The sequence below is a fragment of the Bos mutus genome, chromosome 4, assembly GCF_027580195.1.
Source record: "Bos mutus isolate GX-2022 chromosome 4, NWIPB_WYAK_1.1, whole genome shotgun sequence".
Classification (NCBI taxonomy): domain Eukaryota; kingdom Metazoa; phylum Chordata; class Mammalia; order Artiodactyla; family Bovidae; genus Bos; species Bos mutus.
The window spans coordinates 102,388,582-102,400,837 of record NC_091620.1 but is presented as its reverse complement, the minus strand read 5'-3'; positions in this window follow the sequence as shown (position 1 = coordinate 102,400,837).

The following is a 12,256-nucleotide window of genomic DNA, read 5'->3' as shown; positions in this document are numbered from 1 at the left end:
GACTGGTTGGATCTCCTTGCAGTCCAAGGGACTCTCAAGTCTTCTCCAACACCACAGTTCAAAAGCATCAATTCTTCTGCGCTCAGCCTTCTTCACAATCCAACTCTCACATCCATACATGACCACTGGAAAAACCATAGCCTTGACTAGACGAACCTTTGTTGGCAAAGTAATGTCTCTGCTTTTGAATCAGCCATAGGTATACATATATCCCCTCCCTTTTGAAACTCCCTCCCATCTCCCTCCCCATCCCACCCCTCTAGCTTGATACAGAGCCCCTGTTTGAGTTTCCTGAGCCACAAAGCAAATTCCCATTGGCTATCTATTTTACAGATGGTAATGTAAGTTTCCCTGTTACTCTCTCCATACATCTCACCCTCTCCTCCCCTCTCACCATGTCCCTAAGTCTATTCTCTATGTCTGTTTCTCCACTGCAGCCCTGTAAATAAATTCTTCAGTACCATTTTTCTAGATTCCATATATATGCATTAAATATGACATTTATCTTTCTCTTTCTGACTTACTTCACTCTGTATAATAGGCTCTAGGTTCATCCACCTCATTAGAACTGACTCAAATGCATTCCTCTTTATGGCTGAGAAATATTCCATTGTGTATATGTACCAAACTTCTTTATCCATTCATCTGTCAACGGACATCTAGGTAGCTTCCATGTCCTAGCTATTGTAAACAGTGCTGCAATGAACATTGGGATACATGTGTCTTTTTCAATTTTGGTTTCCTCAGGGTATATGCCTAGGAGTGGGATTGCTGGGTCATATGGTGCTTTTATTCCTAGTTTTTTAAGGAATCTCCATACCGTCTTCCATAGTGTCTGTATCAATTTACATTCCCACTAACAGTGCAAGAGCGTTCCCTTTTCTCTACATCCTCTCCAGCATTTCCTGTTTATAGATTTTTTGATCATGGCCATTCTGACCGGTGTGAGGTGATAGCTCACTGCGGTTTTGATTTGCATTTCTCTAATAATGAGTGATGTTGAGCATCTTTTCATGTTTTTGTCAGCCACCTGTATGTCTTCTTTGAAGAAATATCTGTTTAGGGCTTTTCCCCACTTTCTGATTGGGTTGTTTGTTTTTCTAGCATTGAGTTGTATGAGCTGCTTGTATATTTTGGAAATTAATCCTTTGTCAGTTATTTCATTTGCTATTATTTTTTCCCATTCTGAGGGTTGTCTTTTCACCTTGCTTATAGTTTCTTTTGCTGTGCAAAAGCTCCTTAAGTTTAATAGGGTCCCACTTCTTTATTTTTGGTTTTATTTCCATTACTCTAGGAGGTGGGTTATAGAGGATCTTGCTTTATGTCATCGAGTGTTCTGCCTATGTTTTCCTCTAAGAGTTTTATAGTTTCTGGTCTTACATTTAGGTCTTTTATCCATTTTGAGTTTATTTTTGTGTACAGTGTTAGTAAGTGTTCTAATCTCATCCTTTTACATGTAGCTGTCCAGTTTTCCCAGCACCATTTATTGAAGAGGCTGTCTTTGCCGCATTGTATATTCTTGGCTCCTTTGTCAAAAATGTGGTGCCCATAGGTGCATGGGTTTATTTCTGGGCTTTCTATCTTGTACTATTGGTCTGTATTTCTGTTTTTGTGCCAGTACCAAATTTTCTTGATGACTGTAATTTTGTAGTATAATCTGAAGTCAGGAAGGTTGATTCCTCCAGCTCCATTCTTCTTTCTCAAGACTGCTTTGGCTATTCGGGGTCTTTTGTGTTTCTATATGAATTGTGAAATTTTTTGTTCTAGTTCTGTGAAAAATGTCATTGGTAATTTGATAGGGATCACATTGAATCTGTAGATGGCATTTGGTAGTACCGTCATTGATTTTCCATACCCAGGAACATGGAATCTCTCTCTTGTCTTTTGTCTCCTTAGGTAAGTTTATTCCTAGATATTTAATTCTTTTTGTTGCAATGGTGAATGGGATTGATTCCTTAATTTGTCCTACTGATTTTTCATTGCTAGTATATAGAAATGTAAATGATTTCTGTGTATTGATTTTGTATCCTGAAACTTTGCTAAATTCACTGATTAGCTTTAGTAATTTTCTGATACTATCTTTAGGCTTATCTATACAGTATCATGTCATCTGCAAACAGTGAGAGCTTTTCTTCTTTTCCGATCTGGATTCCTTTTATTTCCTTTTCTTCTCTGATTGCTGTAGCTAGAATTTCCAGAACTATGTTGAATAACAGTGGTGAAAGTGGGCACCCTTGTCTTGTTCCTGATCTTAGGGGGAATGCTTTCATTTTTTCTCCATTGAGAATAATGTTTGCTATAGGCTTATCATATATGGCCTTTACTATGTTGAGGTAGGTTCCTTCTATGCATATTTTTTGGAGTTTTAGTCTTAAATGGATGCTGAATTCTGTCAAAAGCTTTTTCTACATCTACTGAGATTATATATGGTTTTTATCTTTCAATTTGTTAATATGGTATATCACATTGATTGACTTGTTTATATTGAAGAAGCCTTGCATCCCTGGAATAAACTCAATTTAATAAACCCATTTAATTCATTTACATTTAAAGTAATTATTGATATACATGTTCCTATCACCATTTTCTTAATTGTTTGGGGTTGACCTTGTAGATCTTTTTTCTTCTCTTGTATTTCTTGACTATATAAGTCCCTTTAACATTTGTTGTAAAACTGCTTTGATGGTACTGAATTCTCTTAACTTTTGCTTGTCTTTTTCAGGCAAGTTTTTTATTTCTCCATCAATTTACAATGAGATCCTGGCTGAGTATGGTAATCTTGTAGATTTTTCCCTTTCAGTACTTTAAATATATCCTGCCATTCCCTTCTGGTCTGCAGTTTCTGCTGAAGGATAAGCTGTTAAGCATATGGGGTTTCCCTTGTGTGTTACTTGTTGCTTTTCCCTTGCTGCTTTTAATATTCTTTCTTTGTGTTTAGTCTTAGTTTGATGAGTATGTGTCTTGGCATGTTTCTCTTTGAGTTTATCCTGTGTGGGACTCTCTGTGCCTCTTGGACTTGACTGATTTATTTACTTTTCCATGTTGGGTAAGTTTTCAACTATAATCTCTTCAAAAATTTTCTCATACTCTTTTTCTCTTCTTCTTCTGGGACCCCTATAATTCAAATATTAATGCATTTGATATTGCCCCAGAGGTCTCTTGACTATCCTTAGTTCTTTTCATTCTTTTTACTTTGTTCTGATCTTCAGAAGTTATTTCCACTATTTTATCTTCCAGCTCACTGATTCACTCTTCTGCTTCAGACATTCTGCTATTGATTCCTTCTAGAGTATTTTTAATTTCAGTAATTGTGTTGTTTGTATGTTTATTCTTTAATTCTTCTAGGTCTTTGTTAATTGATTCCTGCCTTTTCCCCATTTTGTTTTCAAGGTTTTTGGTAATCTTTACTATCATTATTCTGAATTCTTTTTCAGGTGGTTTGCCTATTTCCTCTTCATTTATTTGGACTTCTGTGTTTCTAGTTTGTCCCTTCATTTGTGTAGTATCTCTCTGCCTTTTATTTTTTTTTTTTAACGTATTGTGTTTGAGGTCTCCTTTTCCCAGGCTTCAGGGTTGAATTCTTTATTCCTTTTGGTTTCTGCCCTCTAAGACTGGTCCAGTGGTTTGTGTAAGCTTTGTGTAGGTTGGGATTTGTGCTGAGTTTTTTGTTTGTTTGTTTTTCCTCTGATGGGCAAGGGTGAGTGAGGTGGTAATGCTGTCTGCTGATGACTGAGTTTGTATATTTGTTTTGTTTGTTATTTAGATGAGGCGTCCTGCACGGGGCACCGTGGCTGGGTGATGCCGGGTCTTGTATTCAAGTGGTTTCCTTTGTGCAAGTTCTCACTATTTGATACTCCCTAGGCTTAGTTCTCCTTAAAGAAGGCAATGGCACCCCACTCCAGTACTCTTGCCTGGAAAATACCATGGATGGAGGAGCCTGGTAGGCTTCAGTCCGTGGGGTCGCTACCAGTCGGACGCAACTGAGCGACTTCACTTTCACGCAATGGAGAAGGAAATGGCAACCCACTCCAGTGTTCTTGCCTGGAGAATCCCAGGGATGGCAGAGCCTGATGGGCTGCTGTCTATGGGGTCACACAGAGTTGGACACGACTGAAGCGACTTAGCGGCAGCAGCAGGGTTAGTTCTCCAGAGAAGGCAATGGCAACCCACTCCAGTACTCTTGCCTGGAAAATCCCATGGATGGAGGAGCCTGGTAGGCTGCAGTCCATGGGTTCACTAGGAGTCGGGTACAACTGAGCGACTTCATTTTCACTTTTCACTTTCCTGCATGGGGAAGGAAATGGCAACCCACTCCAGTGTTCTTGCCTGGAGAATCCCAGGGATGGAGGAGCCTGGTGGGCTTCTGTCTATGGGGTCTCACAGAGTCGGACACGACTGAAGCGACTTAGCAGCAGCAGCAGCAGGGTTAGTTCTCTGGTAGTCTAGAGTCTTGGAGTCAAGGCTCCCACTCCAAAGGCTCAGGGCTTGATCTCTGGTCAGGAACGAAGATTCCACAAGTGGTTTTTTATGGCATTAAGTGAGATTAAAACAAATACCCAAAACCAAGAAACCAAACAGGAACCCCAGACAAATGGCAGTTACAAAATCAGGCAAATAATAATTAAAATATTGGAACATACACATATACCCCCATAAGCAAAGTCAAAACAGTCCAACGAAAATAAAGTACAATAGATTGACCTCTCAAATAAAGGAAACCAAAATTATATCTACCAGCTGAAAACAAAACAAACTAAAGCACAAACTGGAAAAAAAAAAAAATGAAAGCAAGGTGCCAGTTGGGGAATAAAGCAATGAAAATAAAACAAATATGTTAAGAGGAAAGGAAAGAAAGAAAGAATAGACATGCAAAGTTAAATAGAGGTAGATAAAGAAGATTTATATACATTAAAGTTTAACTGCAAAGAACAGTAGGAAAAGCAAACAAAGGAATAAATGTAGAAAAAATAATAATAGGTTTAAAAAGTTAAAAATTATAAAAAGAGAGAAGAAAAAAAAAAGGAAAACTCCAGAGAACTGGAAAAGCCCTATGTAGAGGCCGAGCTTTATAACAATAGTAAAAAATGTGACTGAGGAAAAAAAATAAAGCTTAATTAGATTTCATAGTGCCAATAAAATTGACAACTACAATGAGAAGCAGGGGGGAAGGGATTAAAAAAAAGAGAAAAGAATCTACAGAACAAGCCAAAACATAAGAATAATAAATGAAAGCCCAGAGATAAATCCACACACCTATGGACACCTTATCTTTGACAAAGGAGGCAAGAATATACAATGGAAAAAAGACCATCTCTTTAACAAGTGGTGCTGGGAAAACTGGTCAACCACTTGTAAAAGAATGAAACTAGAACACTTTCTAACACCATACACAAAAATAAACTCAAAATGGATTAAAGATCTAAACGTAAGACCAGAAATTATAAAACTCCTAGAGGAAAACATAGGTAAAACACTCTCTGACATACATCACAGCAGGATCCTCTATGACCCACCTCCCAGAATATTGGAAATAAAAGCAAAAATAAACAATTGGGACCTAATTAAAACCTTTTGCACAACGAAGGAAACTATAAGCAAGGTGAAAAGACAGCCTTCAGAATGGGAGAAAATAATAGCAAATGAAACAACTGACAAAGATCTAATCTCAAAAATATACAAGCAATTCCTGCAGGTCAATTTCAGAAAAATAAACAATCCAATCAAAAAATGGGCCAAAGAACTACAGACATTTCTCCAAAGAAGACATACAGATGGCTAACAAACACATGACAAGATGCTCAACATCACTCATTATCAGAGAAATGCAAATCAAAACCACTATGAGGTACCATTTCACGCCAGTCAGAATGGCTGCGATCCAAAAGTCTACATATAATAAATGCTGGAGAGGGTGTGGAGAAAAGGGAACCCTCTTACATTGTTGGTGGGAATGCAAACTAGTACAGCCACTATGGAGAACAGTGTGGAGATTCCTTAAAAAACTGGAAATAGAACTGTCTTATGATCCAGCAATCCCACTGCTGGGCATACACACTGAGGAAACCAGACGGGAAAGAGACACGTGTACCCCAATGTTCATTGCAGCACTGTTTATAATAGCCAGGACATGGAAGCAACCTAGATGTCCATTGGCAGATGAATGGATAAGAAAGCTGTGGTACATATACACAATGGAGTATTACTCAGCCATTAAAAAGAACACATTTGAACCAGTTCTAATGAGGTGGATGAAACTGGAGCCTATTATACAGAGTGAAGTAAGTCAGAACGAAAAACACCAATACAGTATACTAACACATATATGTGGAGTTTAGAAAGATGGTAACGATGACCCTATATGCTAGACAGTAAGAGAGACACAGATGTATAGAACAGTCTTTTGGACTCTGTGGGAGAAGGTAAGGGTGGGATGATTTGAGAGAATAGCACTGAAACATGTATATTATCGTATGTGAAACAGATCACCAGTCCAGGTTTGATGCATGAAACAGGGTGCTCAGGGCTGGTGCACTGGGATAATCCAGAGGGATGGGATGGGGAGGGAGGTGGGAGGGGGTTCAGGATGGGGAACACATGCATACCTATGGCAGATTCACATCAATGTATGGCAAAACCCACTACAATATTGTACAGTAATTAGCCTCCAATTAAAATAAATAAATTAATAATAATAATAAATGTTTTTCTTGAGTCACTGCTGTCAGAGTCCTTTCCCTCTCTGGGAGTCACAGTCCACCTCACCTCCCTAGGATAACCTCCAACACTGTGCTGAGCTCTGGACCTGCTGTGGGTGCAGCTCAGATTCTGATCTGGTCCTACTCCTGTGTGTTCTTGCCTCCAATGTCCACAGCTATCAGAACTAGTGAGCTTTCTTTTGTGGGGGCTCTCAGTGTCCTATTATATATTCCTTAGACGTGGAGTCTCCGAGTTGATCGTGTGGATTTAACCTGCAGCTTATACATTTGGTGGGAGGGTTTTGGGTCTTCTTCCTTAGCCACACTGCCCCTGGGTTTCAATTGTGGTTTTATTTCCACCTCTGCACGTGGGTTGTCCACTGGGGTTTGCTCCTGAGGCTGCCCTGGAGGACTTGGTTTGCCCCTGTGAGGGCCAGGTGTGGAGGTGGTGCAGCTGTTTGTGTCACAGGGGTTCTGGCAGCACCAGGTACTCAGGGGAGTTGGCAGCTAGGGCAGCAGGAAATATATAGTGGTCTAGAAGGGTATGGGGGAGAAGGCAATGGCACCCCACTCCAGTACTCTTGCCTGGAAAATCCCATGGACAGAGGGGCCTGGTGGGCTGCAGTCCATGGGGTCGCTCTGAGTCGGACACGACTGAGCGACTTCCCTTTCACTTTTCACTGTCATGCACTGGAGAAGGAAATGGCAACCCACTCCAGTGTTCTTGCCTGGAGAGTCCCAGGGACGGGGGAGCCTGGTGGGCTTCCGTCTATGGGGTTGCACAGAGTCGGACACGACTGAAGTGACTTAGCAGCAGCAGCAGAAGGGTATGGCAACCAGTATTGGCCAATACGCTCCAGTCTTCTTGCCTGGAGAACCCCCTGACAGAGAAGCCTGGCAGGCCACAGTCTACAGGGTTGCAAAGAGTTGGACAAGACTGAAGCGACCCTGCATGCATAGACAGAAGACATTTCTTTTTTGCCTGTGGCAGCTCTGCCCCCATGAGTGTTGAGCATGAAGGTGGTGCAGCTGCTTGGCTTGTGGGGACCCTGGTGGCGCCAAGTTTGCAGGGACATGGACTGCCTCCGCTGCAGAAGTTATGGTCCCATCAGAGTCTTTTTTCGAGCCTCTTGTAGCTGGTGATCAGAAGTCCTCTTTGATCGTCTTTCTCCCTAGCTTTGCCTGTTCAGGCACTTAGAGGGCTCCCTTGACTGGGTCCTTCTCTGCTGTCAGACACATAGAGGGGCCCCCCTGGCTGGGGTCCTACTCTGTAGTTCAGTGCACTCGGTGGGTCAGTCTTTCTATTGTTCAGCTGCCAATGAGAGACAGAGGCTATGATGATGGGTCCACCCCATTATGCATGACTCAGCAGTATCGCCTTGCTTCCAAGTCTGCCCAGCTTTCCTCCACGGGCATTTCCCCCCATGATCTCCTCCCTCACATCCCCTTGATCCGTCTCTACGCAGACAGTAGCAGCCCTCACCCTGGGATTGCTCCCAACCCTAAACTCCAGCTACCAGCTGCAGTACCTTCCAGGGCACCTGTGTCCCTGTCTGGGGGTACATATGGCTGCGGCAAGGACTGATTCTCATTCCATTTAGGCTGCCACAGATCAGCTGTTTCACTCTCAGCCTTAAATGTTTCTCCTCTGACTCAGATAATTGCCCAATATGGGGACTGGACCCCTGCTTCAGTTCCCCCACCCCTGAGGGCAGGTCCAGTCTTACTCACACTCCTGTTTTTCCCACTAGTTCCTTCATGCTGCTGAGTTTTGTGTAGCTCACAAAAACTTTATATATTTATATTATAAATATATAAATATATAACTTTACGTAATATATATTATATATATATAAATTATATATTATATATTTCATATATTTATAATATAAATATATGTATATATTTCGTATTTATAATATAAATAATATATGTATATATTTTATATTTAATATTTATAACTTTATAAGATTATATAACTTTATATATTCTTTTGCACTGGTCTCCTTTCTGCTCTCAGCTGGTGTTCTGCATGCACTTCTGTGTCTGAAGGTGTATTCCTGATGTATCCATGGAGAGAGATGTACTCCATGTCAACCTACTCCTCCGCCATCTTGTTCAAAATCTGTTACTGACTTTTAATCTGTTTTCCAGATATAAGAAACTCTTTCCCCTTAACCTAATTATAATTTATAACAGCTTGGGAAATTACACTTTTGTAAGTGAAATCCAAACACTTCTCTTCTCCCTCTACCTGATCCTTCCAGGAACTGGAAACTCTTAGGTTTTCTGTAGATTTATCAGATGAATAAGAAAGGTCACCTCCTGACTGGTACAAGAACATCAAGATATCTGGGGGACTTCAAGAAGAGGAGAAATCACCCAAATATATAGATTACAGGCACAATCTGATGACAAGCCAATGGTATAGCTTTCCTGGCCTTTAGTTCATGAGGTTCTTTATGAAGAGTTCCAGAATAACCAATTTAAAAGAGCCTATGTGATCAATCAACCATAATCAGACTTACTTTGTCAACAAATTAGTTTTAATTTGGCTATATTTGGTAAAAAAGAAAAAAAAATGAGGGCAATTTTAGAAAGAAAAAGATGTTTCAACGGATATTAAATTCTAGTTTTGTTGATTCAAGTCAGTATTTACTGCTTAAGACTCACTTCCCAAGTAGCTCCTTGTTACTACGTTACTTTACTGTAAAGTTTGAGTCATTAAGAGGATATTCTAAGCCTTTTTTCTGAAGTCAAACAGTACTCTAAGTCTGGATGAAGGTAAAACGCCCCATGACCTGCAACCAGGTGATTATACTTACTAGAAAAGGCATCATTTAAACAACTCTTATCAGGTGTTCTTAAATACCTCATGCACAATGCAACTGAAGGGACTTAACTCTTAATTCATATTTATCACTTAAGAAAGACCTCTGAATTGGACTGGTCTATAGAAAGGTCTGTTGATCCCAAGTGATATCCGCAAGAGGACAAAAAAGGGATGACAGCCATGGCAGACAGCGAACCCAAGAATCCAAACCAGATCAGTAAGATCTATCACACCAATTCAACTGAACTTTTCCCAAAACTTTGTCTCCCTATCAACACTGAAAGTTATTGTTTTATTTCTAACCACACTGTTGCCACCAGGGTTTAGGATGGAAAGAAAATTCTCTAATGAAGTTGTCACAGGGTATTATTACGCAGGACATGTACCACTCCTTGCTCCAGGCCTGTGGCTTGAAATGCATGTATGGTGTTTGTATGAAAATTCAGTGTAACTGATAATGTGTATAACCTGCAAAGTGCTTCCCCATCCGCATGCCTCTGTGCTTATTTATTTTGTCTCATTATTTTCCCCCAACTTGGATAAGCAGGCAAATTACACACACACACACACACACACACACACACAAACACACTAGCCCTAGCACTGAGGTTCGTCACTGACCCAGGGCAGGCAGCTACCATTATGGCAACAAGGGACAATTACTTTGATTATTCATGCATTCTATCTAAGTGGGAAATGTGCTGGAAATTTTCACATATTGAGGTCTGGGAAAGTCATTCGGGCTTATAACATGACTTAAATTGAACTTTAGGCTAACCAGAACAGCCCATTTGTGGCCTATTAAACATACACTGTACATCTGTTTTAACCACTGAAAAATACGTTAAAAAAAATAGAATAACTGTTGTTCAGTTCAGTTGCTCAGTCGTGTCTGAGTCTTTGTGACTCCAGGGACTGCAGCATGCCAGGCCTCGTTGTTCAGGAATCCAAAATACAGCCAGGTAGACACTGTGGATGTGGTTTCAGACACAGTTCTATATTACTGAGCACTCAAGTTTTCTAAATAGTATCCGACTCAAGGACACAACCAGATGTTCTCAAAAGATTATCTACTAGCAGCTGCCAACTGCATCCTTATGGTCTCAAGGTCTCCTCTTGGAGCTAGGAAACCTTGCTCTTACTTTAAGAATACAGTGGCAAACAAGGTGGCTCAAGCCACAGCCTCCTAGGTAGGCACTGGATTCTTTAGCCAGGACACTATTGGATAATAAAATTGCTTTAAATAATATTTTGGCAAAAAGGGAGATGTGTGTAGTGACCAACAACTGTTATGTATAATTTGTATCCCTGGCCTGGAGAGCTGTATGTCAATCAATGAAGTAAAAATGGTCTCTCACCCTATACACAAAAATAAACTCAAAATGGCTAAATGACTTAAATCTAAGATGTGACACCATAAAACTCCTGTAAGAGAACATAGCAAGACATTCTCTAACATATAACACAGCAATATTTTCTTAGGTCAGTCTCCCAAGGCATTAGAAATAAAGGCAAAAATAAACAAACGAGACTTAAACTAAGAAGCTTTGCACAGGATAAACAAAACCAAATGAAAAGACAACTTATGGAATGGGAGAAAACATTTGCAAATGATGTGACCAACAAGGACTTAATTTCCAAAATATATGAACACGTATATACTTCAATAACAAAAAAAAACCCAAAAAAACAACCCAATCAACAAATGAGCAGAAGATCTAAATAGACATTTTACCATAGAAGATATACAGATGGCCACCAGGCACATGAAAAGATCCTCCACATGGCTAATTATTAGAGAAATAGAAATCAAAAGTATAATGAGGGATTACCTCACACCAGTCAGAATGGCCATCATCAAAAAGTCTACAAACGAGAAATGCTAAAGAGGGTGTGGAGAAGAGAGAATCCTTGTGCACTGTTGGTGGGAATGTAAACTGGTACAACCTCTACAGAGAACAGTATGGAGGTTGCTTAAAAAACTAAAAATAGAGCTCCCATATGAGCCAGCAATCCCACTCCTGAACACACATTCAGAAAAGACAAAAATTCGAATTCAAAAAGATACATGTACCCCAATGTTCAAAGCAGCACAATTTATAGTAGCTAAGACAAAGAACCGTGATGACAGCCTAAATGTCCATCAACAGATGAATGGATAAAGATGTGGCATATGTGTATACACACACAAATACAATGGAATATTACTCAGCCATAAGAAGAATGAAATAATGTCATTTGAGGCAACGTGGATGGACGTAGAAATTATCATACTAAGTCAAACAAAGACAAATATCATATGCTATCGCTTACATGTGGAATCTAAAAAAAAAAAGATACAAGTCAACTTATTCACAAAACAGAAACAGACTCAAAGACATAGAAAACACACTTATGGTTATCAAAGGGGAAAGAGGGGGCAGAGACAAATCAGGTGTTTAGGATTAGCAAATACAAACTGCTATATATTAAACAACAAAGTCCTACTGTGTAGTACAGGGAACTATATTCAATATCTTGTAATAAATTATAATGGAAAAGAATTTAAAAAAAAAACCATATGTGAAAGTCGCTCAGTCATGTCTGACTCTTTGTGACCCCATGGACTATACAGTCCATGGAATTCTCCAGGTCCAGAATACTGGAGTGGGTAGCCTTTCCCTTCTCCGGGGAATCTTCCCAACCCAGGGATTGAACCCAGGTCTCCTGCATTGTAGGTGGATTCTTT